The sequence below is a fragment of the Hermetia illucens genome, chromosome 1, assembly GCF_905115235.1.
Source record: "Hermetia illucens chromosome 1, iHerIll2.2.curated.20191125, whole genome shotgun sequence".
NCBI classification, from domain to species: domain Eukaryota; kingdom Metazoa; phylum Arthropoda; class Insecta; order Diptera; family Stratiomyidae; genus Hermetia; species Hermetia illucens.
The window spans coordinates 41217055-41231494 of NC_051849.1; the positions used below are offsets into that span (position 1 = coordinate 41217055).

Below are 14440 nucleotides of genomic sequence, written 5' to 3' on the forward strand. Positions count from 1 at the left end.
CAAATCCAACTATTATTAACAAAGTTATAGGGGGTGAAACTTTACAATTTTTTGTGAATTTCGTTCACTCTACAACCCGCATGACGTCATCATCACATATCAATTCGTCAATATCACAACGAAATGAGTTCTTATGAACTGGGTCGCAGACAATTATTTTGTTTTAGTTTTTTAGTTATTTGTCAACCAGACATATGTGTATGTAGGTATATAATATATGCGTGCTAATGAACTTTGCGGGTAGTGCCTAATTCAGTTAGATATAAGACGTAAATCGGAAATATGGGTACGATAAATTTAGATACGTGCATATATGTGTACAGTAGGTAATAGGCAGTTTGTTTGTTTAGGGTGAGCGTGATATCTATGGCTCTAATATGTACGTATGTCTCGTAGTTTGGAAAAATATGAAGGATTATGTTGGATTTATAGCTATATACGGACAGAAAAATGTGCGTCTCTTACATAAGATGAACACAAAACCTTTATACCCGAAGCGCGAGCTTCCGGTATTCCGACTTGTTTAAGGTTTTGTGTGAGACAAAACCTTATTAGAATCGAGACGGTGTCTGTCTGTCCGTCTGTCTGTCTGTCTGTCTGTCTGTCTGTCTGTCTGTCACACCCGATTTATTCGGAAACGGCTTGACCGATTGTCACAAAAATTGGTAAGAGTATGTAATCTGGTGATCCCTTTACATGCAGTAAGTGGCGCCATCTTGTGTTAAGTTTGAGGGGGGGCTCCCCGTACATGTGAATGGAGGGTGCACATTTTTTTTTCACAGAATGTAGCCATGTAGGGTATCAAATGAAAGGTCTCAATTAGTACTTTTCGAATCTGGTTTAATATTTGATATTAGATGAAACATAGGGGAGTGAGGGTTCAAAATATGACCCACAAAAAGTGTAACAGGTCTCGTTCTCAGAACCTATCCAACCGAAAAATCTGAAAAAAATCACAGTGGTGCATCTCTACGAAATCTAGGCCTCAAAATATATCCGGTTCCGATATCTGCACAAATAAAGTTAATAATAGTATATTTCCACATTTTAGAAATTTACCGGGCAGCCCCCCTTATGTTCATCCCAGAAGTACAAAATTTGGCATGCGTGTAATGAAGAATATAATGCACAGTTTGGTCAAGTTTGAAGAAAATCAAACTATTATTAGCAAAGTTATAGGAGGTGAAACTTTACAATTTTTTGTGAATTTCGTTCACTCTACAACCCGCATGACGTCATCATCACATATCAGTTCGTGAATATCACAACGAAATGAGTTCTTAGGAATTGGGTCGCAGACAATTATTTTGTTTTAGTTTTTTAGTTTTTTGTCAGCCAGACATGTGTGTATGTAGGTATATAATATATGCGTGCTAATGAACTTTGCGGGTAGTGCCTAATTCAGTTAGATATAAGACGTAAATCGGAAATATGGGTACGATAAATTTAGATACGTGCATATATGTGTACAGTAGGTAATAGGCAGTTTGTTTGTTTAGGGTGAGCGTGATATCTATGGCTCTAATATGTACGTATGTCTTGTAGTTTGGAAAAATATGATGGATTATGTTGGATTTGTAGCTATATACGGACAGAAAAATGTGCGTCTCTTACATAAGATGAACACAAAACCTTTATACCCGAAGCGCGAGCTTCCGGTATTCCGACTTGTTTATTCTTCTTTTCGACTTCTTTCAAAAAAACTGTTAACTACTTACAGGATTTTAATTGATTTACTTATATGTGCAACATCTTTTAGTAGAATTCGAGGGCCTCGAAAATTTTCGAATAATTGGATCCTTTAAAAGTTGAAGCTATTTGTCCATTTATATTTTCTCTTTTCGACACTGTGGGAGTGCCACTCTTTTCAAATTATCATCATCATCAACGGCGCAACAATCGGTGTCCGATCTAGGCCTGTCTTAGAAATGAACTAGAGACATCCAAGTTTTGCGCCGCGGCCCACCAATTTAACATTCTAAAAAACTGTCAAGCATCCTGGGCTACGTTATCGATCGATCTGAGGCACGGTCTGCTATGTCTTCTTTTCCTATTATAGGTATTGCTCTTATGGGCTGGATTATCCTCACCCATATAAACTAAGTGACCTCCCATCGAAACCTATTGAGCCGGATTTGATACAAAACCAGATGGTCGGTGTATTGGCAACAGAGTCGTGATGTAGGCAACAGAGTCGTCCTTTTTCCTGTATTATTCTTTTTTCGAATATGACTAAGAGTTCGCTATTTTTCTTACTAAAAACCCAATTCTCCGAGGAATACATAAGAATTGGGATGATCATTGTCTTGCATAGTAAGAGTCTTAACTTTATGGTGAGACGCTTCGAATGAAATAGCTTTATAAGCTGAAATAGGCTCTGTTGGTTGCCAGCAGCCATATGCGGATTTTGTTATTGTAGTTGCTATCGGTTAGGGTTTTTAACGCTAGATAAGAGAAATTACCAACGATTTCTACGTTGTATTCTTGATGCTGTTGCTTCCTTCGTTGTTGGTGGTGATTTTGCTGCCATGTTTCTTTGTCTTTTCGTGATTGAGGTGCAACCTAAGATCTCGTGCCACGCAACGGTTGCTCAATAAGGATGACGGCAGTTTCTCGGGTATTTCTTCCTATAATGTCGATATCGTCAGTATAGGCGAGAGTTGGATGGACTTGAAGAGGAGAGTGCCTGCCACATTAAGATCAGCATCACAGATCGGTTTTTTCCATAGCCAGGTTTTGAGATTGATCCTACTGTTTTTGTCTGGCCTTGCATATTGGTTAGGGTCAGCCTAGTCACTCTTATTAATATGGTCAGGGTTCCGAATTGTCCTGTGAACGTGTTCAGTTTTAGCCTGGCTAAGCTATCATAGACGGCCTTGAAGTAAATGAATAAATGGTGTAGCTAATAGCCCTATTCCAATGGTTCTTCCATCTCATTATCGGAGAGAAAAATTCTGATGTGCTGCTGGTTTGCCTGGAGCATATAATAATTGTATCGGACAGATAATGCTCTTCCCAAATTAAGTTTCCTAAAAAGAAATAAAATGTCAATATAAGATTGTTGTTCAATTTCATTATCTTCCCTTTGTTCCTCTAACTTAAGTATGAATGCAGGAATGAAGTGGGGTAGGATGGTGGGAATCTAGAGAACACTTCTATTTCTCTATCTTACGGCACTATATTATTGTGCTTTGGAAGTGGGAGCAAGCGTGAATCTGATGTTGGATTAATGCTACCTGGATTTGCAGGACGCGCCTTCTTGCCCAGAGAACCGGCATTAAACTGAGTATTGACTGTGTGATTCCGATTGAGAAAGGAGAGATGGCCATTATTAGAGTGCCAATATAGTGCAGTTCAGTAACGAATGCTTCTTGTATAGAGGAGAAGGAGGCTTTTTATGAGCCACTTCGTAATCTGAGTGCCAAGGCGAGTGTAAATATGATGTGCAAACAGGATTTTGGGGATAGTAACGAGACGCCGGTGACCATCTGCAGCCCCCGTCGCTTAGTCACTGCTGATACATAGTTTGATCACTGAGCTTCCCGTAACATTTGTTTGGTTTCAGATCAGATACATACACACATCGGCTAAATAACGGTTAGCGGTAGATCCTGGTGTTTTATTTTGGATGTCGGTGGAGGGTTCGAACTATTACACCTTTTTACAAATACCTCGAATACGCTAACGAAGTCTCCACTTCTCCTTTCACCAAGCAATGAACACTGGCCGAATGGCTCTGTATTTTAAGAAGGAGACGAGCAGGGGTGAACTGAGGGTAAATATCAACAAAACCAAGGTTCTCAGTTTGATGGGTCATCGCAACCTTCCTATCTGTAGTAATTGACTGCATATCGGTTGTGGGCACCCGACGCCCACAGTGTTAAATTCGAATCTAGAATGCTTTAACCAATCTTAAGTGGATACTCAAGGTTATCCCGCGCCAATTCTCTCTTTGATCTTTTATATGGGACCAATCCTAGAAAAGTGACCATCAGAATAACTCGCAAGCTTCAAGCCCTCTTTAACATTCGTCTTCACCGTGTAATTGGGATATTCTTGCCCAACACAATACCAAACCAAGAACTTTATCGACACACTGGCTAGGTACTGATAGAGAGCTGTCCATTATGTGTCAGTGGGTAGATGGAACTCTGGAAAAGGGTTACATTTTCATTGCGGGGTTGTCCTAGAAACATATGGGGTGGAACAATAAAGAAGAGTGTAAGTTGAAACTCATTTAGGGAACAATGCCCACAATCTATGAAGGTTCTGAAGTTATGGTCTTTAATGTTTTCGACTTTTCCAATACTCAATGTGTTTCCTCGAGGCCGACCTCCTTATCTATATGAATTTCAAGATAATTGATTCCAGTATACTGAGGGACGTCCTGAACTGAAGAATGAGCACAGTCTGGGCAGTCTCAACAAATGGCCCGGCGAAAATGAAAACAACGCCTTCTTCTAGTGTTCACACTACCCGATTGTCCTTATCCGTAATACATTTTAGAATTCTTAGCGAAAAACTTCGTGGTACCATCAAAGGCATTTTTTCTACGTATGCGGACACATTGCTGATTGTTAGTTTTGAAACCATCACGAATAAAACTTTCTTCCACACTAGGATTATTACGATCAACACTAGGTAGATTGCTAACCTGAGGAGTTCCACTATTGCCGTTAATGTCGCCGCAGGGCGAATTCAATGGTGATGAGGATTTGGTTTTTCCGGAAATTATCCAGAAGATTGTTGGCCAGAGTCAATGCCTATGCTCTCATACCTTGACTCACTCAGTTCTCCTTGAAATAGCGTACGGCTTAGTAAGTGTGTAGCACAGGAACTGCTCAACTAATCACAAAGAGAACTATGGTGTATGATCCATTCGCTACTTAACGCCAGGGTCACCTTCCCATCAAGCCGGAATCCATCCAACAGGCGTCACTTCGGTCAGAAATTCGCGTTAGTAATGCATTTCGTAATATGCAAAGTGATTGAATCTATTTGCAAACAACAACACAGAAGTTGATTTTTTCGAAATATGAAACTATTTCTATATTAACCTTGTTAAGTTAAGTTAAAGGTGAGAGAGTTTTGTAAATAGAATTAGCAATAAAAATTATTTTTCTAAAGTTAATATATTAAAGTAAGTGAATGTTGGGGTGGGAAATAGGAAACTGAAAGAAGGATAATGGAGCTGTTGAGGGGAACTAAGTAGAAGAAAAGGAAATATGCTGCATATAAGGAAATGAATCACTCATCCGCTCGTCACAGGAAAAATGAAAGAAAGAAAGAAGAATGTGGATGCTGATAGGCCAAGGGCACTAAATCACTAAATCTAGGAAATGGCGGAACACTACTTTCTTTCTTCAAATGGTCTGTTTCTTTTTTTTTAAGGTTTTGTATAAAACCAAACCTTATTAAAATCGATTTACTGCCTGTCTGTCACACGTACTTTTCTCGAAAGTGGCTACACTAATTCAAACGAAATTTCGTGTATATATGGGAACTATGAATTTGCTTGCTTACCATGGGTGACATGCATTTTGGTATATGCAAAGGGGGGATGTATATATTTTTTTCACCTAATGTTCTCGAATAGGGTATCGAATGAAAAGGCTCGACCAGTACTTTTTCAAGAAGATTTTAGTTTTAACGTAACTTGTAAAATCAGTGAGTGGGGGGTAAAAATTGCAAACTTAAAGTGGGCCTTATTGTGCACAATACACCAAAGTTTCGTGAGAATATGGCTATTAGCATCAAAGTTATAGTATTTGAAACTTATCAATTTCGGATGAATTTAATGGGTTTTACCTGTCTGTCTGTCAATCTATCACCCGTACTTTTGTCAGAAAATTCCGATTGACAGTAAATTGGTGAGAAGGTTGGAATTGTGAACGCCCACACATGCAGCAAGTTACATCTTTCTACGTTGAATTTAATGGGGGATCCTCATACATGCAAATGGGAAGTGTACATTTTTTTGCACCAAATATAGTCATGCTGGGTATCAAATGAAAGGTTTCAATTACTACTTTTCGAAATCAAATTAAGCTAATAATAATATATTACGATGTTTTTGGAAAGTTGACTTAGCTAAGACCTTAAGTTTATCGTAGAGTTATTTGTAGTAATATAGAATATAGTAAGGAGCATGAGATCCCTAAATTTGATCAAAATCGTATTATACTATTACTGATAAAGTTACAGTTGTTCAAAGTTGTCTTTTCTGTGTAAATTGACTGCAACCGAAAATACTAAATATCAATTTCACCCTGAAGGGAGCAGTTTGACATCCTAAGTATATATATGCATTCCGGGCTACGTATAAATGCATTAAGTCTGCACATATAAGAAATATACAAAACTTTTCATATCTGAAGCGTCAAGCTTAAGGTTTCCGACTTGTTTCAATTAAGCGATGCACTTTCTCAACATGTTTCCATGTTTTCTACGTAATCCAAATTGACGCGACGGAAATTATATTTTCGTGTCCAAGTATTACTGGAGCCTTAGAAGTATAAGCTTTTTAAAGAATTTTGCGAGAATTGGAAGTAGACTTCTGCATATATGAAAAGTAACACGGTTCAGATCTCTACCTTCCCTTGGGAAGGCTATCTAGGATAGTGTACAGCTTCTCAAAGGGGTTTGAGCCTTGGTGTGCTATTAAATGTGTACATTAGGTGGACAAGAGCGCATGTTGGAGGCTCTTTTCATTTTGCCCGCAGTCTTGAATGCTTTTCCGAATTGTACTAGATACTTTTGAAGTTGTAAAATGGGTTGCCTTGACTTTTAGTAACTCTAAACTGATGGTAAGCCAGATTGAAATACTCCCTGCAAGTGTTGAAAGAAGGCAACTTCTTGTCAGTTCACTTCATATATAGTTGGTAATTGATGATGGTAATGTTCATTTGCTAATCATATTCGTGATTTATATTGCATTAATCGTTCACTTCTTTTCGCTGTTGCAGAGATTCTTCACTCCAGTTGGTTTCTGCTATTCTTAAGAAACGGTGACCTGCGCTCGTGTCACTTACAGGTCTTCTTCGGTACAGCTAGATCTTTTGTTATCTTTAGTATAGTACGCTGTGCAGTTGATTTGAGAAGGTCAGAATTCACCGTCTTGTCGAGTTCAGGGCTTGGCTTTAATGTTGTATTCGTTGCTAAATGGTAATATTTTAGCCAGTTATTTTTTTTGTCATCGGATTAAAAGTCAAACTAGAACCCTAAAAGGGATGTTTTGCTTTCGCCTGCTTCGAGTATACGGTGAAAACCAGAAACCTATATATTGCAGAACACACCTGGAACACTCTATTCTGGTTCTGGCCAAGGTTTGTGAATCAGAAGTAGACTAGTGACATTCGTGCATTCGAAGGTTGCTGAAAGTGAAGTACCCAGTTTGTGTGTTGTTATCTATCCTTTGCATATTCTAAGGTCCCGTCCCTCTTTCTTTCAATGACTAAGGATTCGCACTTCTTGAAAAGTTCGATGTGTGTAATGTGTAATTTCTTTCGATCATAATTATGTCGAAATATGCTATAAGCACATATCCTTCGAGTTCATACTCCAGCAATATTGCTATTCAGAATTTCCAGTTGTTTAGTTGATCTCATAAAGCAGGCGTATTCGATACTTTTTATCTTTTCTGTCTTTTAAGGTTGTTGTCTTTTGGTGAAAGCTGCTTATGATTGACTGTGTTATCCTGGTCTCATAACCTCTTGAGTTTTCCAGTAATGCTACTGTATCGCGAAATAATAGGTTTGCGGAAGGCGTAATTGGTGAAACTTATGTAGCCGTTTGTTTGTGTGGTAAAGGCCTAACTTTGAAATCATTGTAATATACGCCAGGTTGAGGTAATAATTGAGTAAGCTGTTATGAAATGTTCATTTCTGGAGGGACCATTTGGCACTTTATAATTGATTTGAAGGAGCAAGTCCTTGCAGATTGATTGAGGTAATTCATCACCGGTGCTTGTTTATGGAGCTTATAAACTTTCAGCAGTAAATCTACATCGTTTTATGACGCATTGCCTTCCGTACAATGATTCTGGTAAATCGCGAACTTCCTATTACTTCATTCACTCGCTCTGTAGAGCGCAAGGTCCTTGATGAATGATGAAATATGTGGGGTATTAACAAAGTTATCAAAATTTCATTTAATTTACTCAACTACCATTTTACAACTTTTGGCCGAATATATCATCATTTCCACCGACTGATCCTTTTTCAATTTCGACGGTAAATCCACTCATTAAAAGTTTCTCTACCTTTGGCCAGCATTACATCCCTATCGGATATTATGTTTTATATAAATAATGAAGTGTGTACTACAGTGAATCGCACAATCAGACTACATACATGCAGACTTTAAATCTTATTCCAGCTCCGACCAGCTTTCATTATTTCCAAGATGGATGAATTCATCGAGGAAACACATCTCGATCCCTCCTTCCCCGGGGAAGGTTTTGAAAGGATTTTGAGCGGATTTATCCTAATGGAAACGCATTAATCAGATGGCCACCTGAATTATTAAGGTGCATGTGAAAAGGCAGGAAGTTTAATCTTATTATGTGTGTACAAGAGTATAATATAACCTCTCCCGGTGAAGACTTATTGTGCGCGCTTATACTCTATATGTGTGGGTGGATGTTGTTGGAAGAATAAAGGAAAGGTATTATCGGTTTTGCGATTTGCCAAGTGAATGCCATTTTCTTGGCTGATAAGAACATTTGATGCTCGAAATGCTTTTACTTATGTGTTTCCCTCATTTCTGTCGTTTCTGCTTGTGTGATGCCATGCCATTAGACATGCAAGAAGAAAGTCAAGGAATGTCATGGGGACTAATCGAAATGTGGGAAAGTTAAATCTCTTCCACTTCGGGCAGTTATTTCAATAGAACAAATGCCTGGTAAGTTAATCTATTGTTGAGTTGTCAAATATTGAAAGCTGTCCGTAGACGAAGTGCTCTGGAAGTGAACCTGAAAAGTTGCAGCCATCGAATCTGGCGTTCATGCATATTCGTCATGCTTTGCTTCATAAATCTTACCCTCTACATCTGGACAGCCCATATAAAAATATTTACCAACGTCAACGACTCATATCCCAATCAAAATGTAATCTGATATACCCCGCATAAGAAAGGGGTGTACAACCTTAGGGTTACGTCATTGGCTTGCACTCGGTAAGTAGATTACAAAGTATATGAAACACCCAATTTCATAGATGGAAAAGCAGCTGCCGCATTCACATAGTTTCCCACAAAAAATTGATGTGCCGCGCTGTCTTCTAGGATTCGGGGAGGAGGATACATGCATGCCTCTTGTCCTGTTATTCATCAGAGAAAAGTGTATGTTATCTGAGGAGTGTTGGCAACCGAATGAACATGTTGGAGAGTCGTTAAAAGTGCACTTTCCTTTTGAAAAATTTGTAGAATGGTGTAAATTGCGACGACACTGTTTCAGATTTTTTTCGGCAAAAGGAGAAAAGCTTAAATGTAGCATGTCCTCCTTGTTTCGGCGCCTAACAGCCGTAAATGTCGCACACAAGAACATGTTGAAAGTCTACTGACCTGAGAAGGGATACGATGACGTCCTGTTGGGAGCCCATAACCCTAGGTGGAGTTGGTGAGTGAGTAGATACAAGAAATGTCATATTCGGAACTATTTTAGTTCGGTTGTACATGCAAAGGAGATATCTACCCACGAGAAGCATTACACTCGTTTGTATGATGAATACTTGAGGATATGCATACACTTTGCCATCTTGACCTCCAATCGAATTTGCTATACGAAAGGTTCCAGGTCGGCACTTGTAAGCCCACGTAATGTTAATGTGGGAACATGAACGTAATGTACGTGTGCATTGTGAAAGGGAAATTCAGGTTATTTCAAGCCCGGTGTACTGGTTGCAGTATATTTTCGCTCCTCTACTTTATCGGGATTTACCGAAGTCCTTGGGATAGTCCAATTTATAAAGTATTGTCTGCTTTATCAGGGAGATGGGGTGATTTCAGGGTATTATAATTGGATAGATCGGGTTATGTAGGATGACTTCGTGCTTTAATTAATTTGCGTTCTAAGAAGTGCTTACAGAGAAACTTTCAAAACTCTGGTTCTCTAAGAAAATGATTCAATGCAAAAGGAGTCTTTCAAAAGCTACTCTTTTCTGTTCTTCTGTTTGCACTAAGTTGTTTGATTGTGTCAAGTTTCTTGTAACACTCCAAGTTGGAAGAATATGAAGTAAGTGCCTGATATTGTTCGAGACAAACAGTTCGGCTCCTTCTACTGTAAGATAGTGTCACTATGTAAATCTAATGATTTCAATTTTGGGGTATATATATATATAAACTATGTAGAAATATGGTATGAGGGAAGTCAGTCATCATCTGCGTGGTGTATCTCACACCCTGTCTCTAATGGTTTTGGGAACTACGTTGCCGTCCCCACAGTCTTAAGGGATGACTATTTGGTATATTGATAAGCATTGACAGACAATCGAACCTCGGTCTCTAGCAACATCTTCATTTAACAGTCTTAATTTTGCAATCAAGTTCTTCAGTTGGCGATCCCGAAGATAGACTTTTCTCTTTACTTCTTCCCAAGCTGCTTATTGGGTGGTTGAGTTGAAGCTTCCCTTGCACTTGGATCTTCAACATTTCGTTTTGGAAGCCGAATATCGGCCATGTGCTCTAGATTCCTCCATCATAATTTCCTGTGTTTTATTCGGGAGGATATTGGTGGATCATCCTATAACATATATGACTCCAAGTGTGTGGTTAGGGATGTAAATGGCTGCTGAGCCCGGCATCCGCGTGATGGAGAACCGGGTCAATTGGAAAGAAACTTTCTTCCTCTATTTCTGGCCCACCGACCAAGTGTTATTTCTTAAGCGATTCGTGATTGTATCATTGTCACTTTTTGTTCAATCTTTACAGTACCCAGTATTCCGCGCAGTTCTTTGTGTTTGAAACCCTAGATTGTCTTTTGAAATTAGGCGTTCACGGCGGTTCGTGGTGACTAGTTCTGTCGGAAAAACTCTACAAATCGATCAACGTCTTCGATGTTTTGCTCACTAATATAGATAGATCTTCCTTCCTGCGATGACCCGTCAAACTAAGAACTTTAGTTTTGTTGGTATTTATCTTCAGTGGGTCACTGCTTGCATCTTTCTCCAAATTCATTTGACCAAGGTCCAGGATTCGGTGAGAGAACATAAGGAGATGTCATCAGCATAGTCGAGGTATTTGAAACCCTTTACGTATCCCATCTAAGACAATATGGCAAACGTTACCAATAACGAGAAGCAATATAATAATGTGTCCGGATAGCTGGGTGGTTAGAGCACAAAGCTGTCGTATGGAAGGTCGCGGTTTAAATCTCACTGGTAGCAGTAGAATTTGTATCATTGTTTGACGTCGGATACCACTCGACTCAGCTGTGAATGAGTACCTGTGTCAAATCAGGGTAATAATCTTGGGCGAATACAATGCTGACCTACAGGGTACTGTGATCCTTTGGTGTACCGCTACGGTCTTGAATGAAGCGTTATAACATACTTCAAAGTCCTGAACCAATTGGATTGTGTGCCAACGATTATGCGCATGCTCTTTGATAATGGTTTCGAGTATTCGATAGAGTATTCGCTTTATCCAAGTTACGGGATCGTTCCAGCGACATTCTGATATCATAGAACTGGAGAACTGGAACTGGAATTTTCTTCTTCTTGTGGCGCTGTGCTTTTGCACTGTGGAAGTCAAATGGGATCAGACGCAAATCCGGTGTTGAAGGGCAGCTGACGACTCAAAGTGGTCTCTTTTGGCCTGGGAGACGGTTTCAAACAGAATGTTTTCAGCAAGATTTCGGTCCAGGTTATTGAGTATCACAATTGTTCAGTGCTACATATCAACGGAGTTTTCAAATATGATAGGGAAGGGGGAGGGATGTTTCCTATTAGGAATTACAAGTAGTTGAGGAGAGGCTTCTTAAATATTGTGATCGTAATGGGTGATCTCGCACAGAGCCTGCCACTAGATCAGATCGATTTCGACTGGCGAGCTATTTACATTTGATATATCGACAAAATCCAGTTTAGGAGTAAATTTAGAAGTGATCTTCTGAACGTGTGTAGCAAAAGAGATGCTGATATCGGCCATGAAAAGGGTCATCATTTGATGCTCGCTTATTTCGCTTACCGCTACTGGACCTTACGCCTAGCAGTGCAAAATCTCTCATGTTGCGAATAAGATATAACTTTAAAACAACTCGACCGAGAATATTGATGAGCACTGGGCCACCATCAAAGTACTTTTGTCTCTGGCATGAATTAAATTGCCGACCACGTCCTAGGACGATGAACGTAAAGAGCCGAGAAATCTGTTGTTGGGGGGGGGGGGGATTAGCTAGAGTTCCGTTGACACGAAAAAGTGTGAGTAGTTTGGCGCATAGAGTGCATCGTTAGAAAACGAATTTCTCCATTGCGTTGGTGAGGAAAGCAGAAGTTACCGGAAATAAGAGCGTTTTCCTTACAGTATATGGAAAGTATCCGGATAGCTGAGTGGTTAGAGCACGTGATTTGACGTCGGATACCAGTCGACTCAGCTGTGAATGAGTATCTGAGTCAAATCAGGGTAATAATCTCGGGCGAGCGCAATGCTGATCACATTGCCTCCTACAGTATACTGTAGTGTACCGTTACGCTCTTGAATGAAGTGCTCTAACACACTTCAAAGCCCTGACCCAATATGGATTGTTGTGCCAACGACTATTATTATTATATGGAAAGGATTTGAAAGCCTCGAGATTGCACCCAGATCAGGCATTCGATAGAGCCAAATGGCGAAGCCGATTACGACGAGCCGACCCCGCTTGTGAACGGGACAAAGGCTGAAGAAAAAGAAGAAGATGGAAAGGACTTGCGAGTAGTTGTACATTTTTCGATTTTCCTGAGCGTCAGTGGTAGGCTTCTCATTCAATGATATTAAATAATTAGACTATTTTTGCTTTTTTGTTTGTAGCCGTCGTAAAGTGTTCAAACACCAACGGTTTGAAGCACCTGCGTAGAGGCGTTTGTTCGTTTAGACAGCAAACGATCCATCCAATTCGAACTTTCCCTACATTCAACAACTTCTGTGCTGCGTCTACTTGCGGTCGCATTGTAGCTTGAGCTCACACCGCCATAACCTTCTCTTAGACAGACGCTGGATTCTTCTCCGAATTTCTCGAAATTGAATTGTTCTTTTAAGGCAGTGTAGATCTCTTTTCTGGATGCCATCTCATCGAGATCCTTGCACTGTATATAGATCTCATGTTTTTGAGAGCGTATCGCTCATTGTCCCGAAACGAGTTTTTAGTTTGGTTACGAAAGCTATCAGTTTTGCCCATACTGGAGTTTATTAGGTCAAACATGAGATCCGTTTTCCGGGTCTTTCGACTTTTGCTGACATTTCCGCCTAGGTCTCTTAGTTCGGGATCAGTTTTGACCTTTTTTAGTATTTCCGCTTACGATAGATTCCCATCTTGGAGATAACAATTACCTCGCACTTTTGGTTTCCTCTTCTTCTTCTTGTTTTCGACTTGTTCAATGTTTTTATTTTCCTAGAGTTTCACTTCGCTAGTTGGCATTTTTACTTTGGGCACAAGTTGCCCTCTTCTGTACTTTTAATTCTGTTTGTTATACTGGTTAAAATGCCTTTCTTCCTTTTAGGCGCCTGTTAATTCCCTAAACATTCCCTGTTGCTCGACTGGAGGACAATGACCTTGGGCTTTGGTGTTACTTGGGTCGCCTGTGACACTTTTGGGGCAGCTGGTTTCGGTTATTATTATTATTCCTTAAGCCTTCTTTCTTGCTCTTGCGACCTATTATAAAGTACCCTGGTGACTCTCATCATATTCTTACTGGTTTGATGCATGCTTTGCTGGTCGCTGATCAATTCGGACAGCTTTACTGTTTTAGCTTGAAGCTGCAAGCTGGATCAGAACTCTGTTCTCGGTGAGTCTTAGCTGGATTGCTACTTTTACAAGCCCTTTTTCATTTACCGCTTACTAAACTTCCATGAGCTTTCTCTTTTACCATCTTTGGCATTGGAGGAGTTACCAGATATCCCATCAGGCGCGTAAATTTGTGTTAATGTACTTTTCTGAGTGTGCATGGAGATGTGTTTGCTCATCTCTGGTACGTGGACCAAAACGGCTATGGAAACGATACCCAGAAAAGAAAACCAACATGGCAGAAGTGAGAAGCAGTAAGTAACGACGGCTTTTGGGAGTGAGCAAGCGGGCTCCCGACCCTCGATATTCCTCGACCGTAGTGCCTGGCCAACCTGGCATTTAATGCTACAAGTGCTGTAGATTTTAAGAAGAAGGTGTTCAAACGAAGCAAAACACTGCCAAGAACAACAACCAAGGCAAAGAATGATGGGCTGGCGATAGAAGTCGATTCTGACACTCACC

At 39.9% G+C, this 14440-nt stretch overlaps 1 protein-coding gene across 1 annotated transcript in view; it reads left to right on the forward strand.

The window, feature by feature from the left end:
* LOC119646631 (protein Wnt-5) overlaps positions 1-14440 on the forward strand; it is an 87185-nt gene that overhangs the window by 25510 nt on the left and 47235 nt on the right. The gene's annotated exons all lie outside the window — the stretch shown is intronic.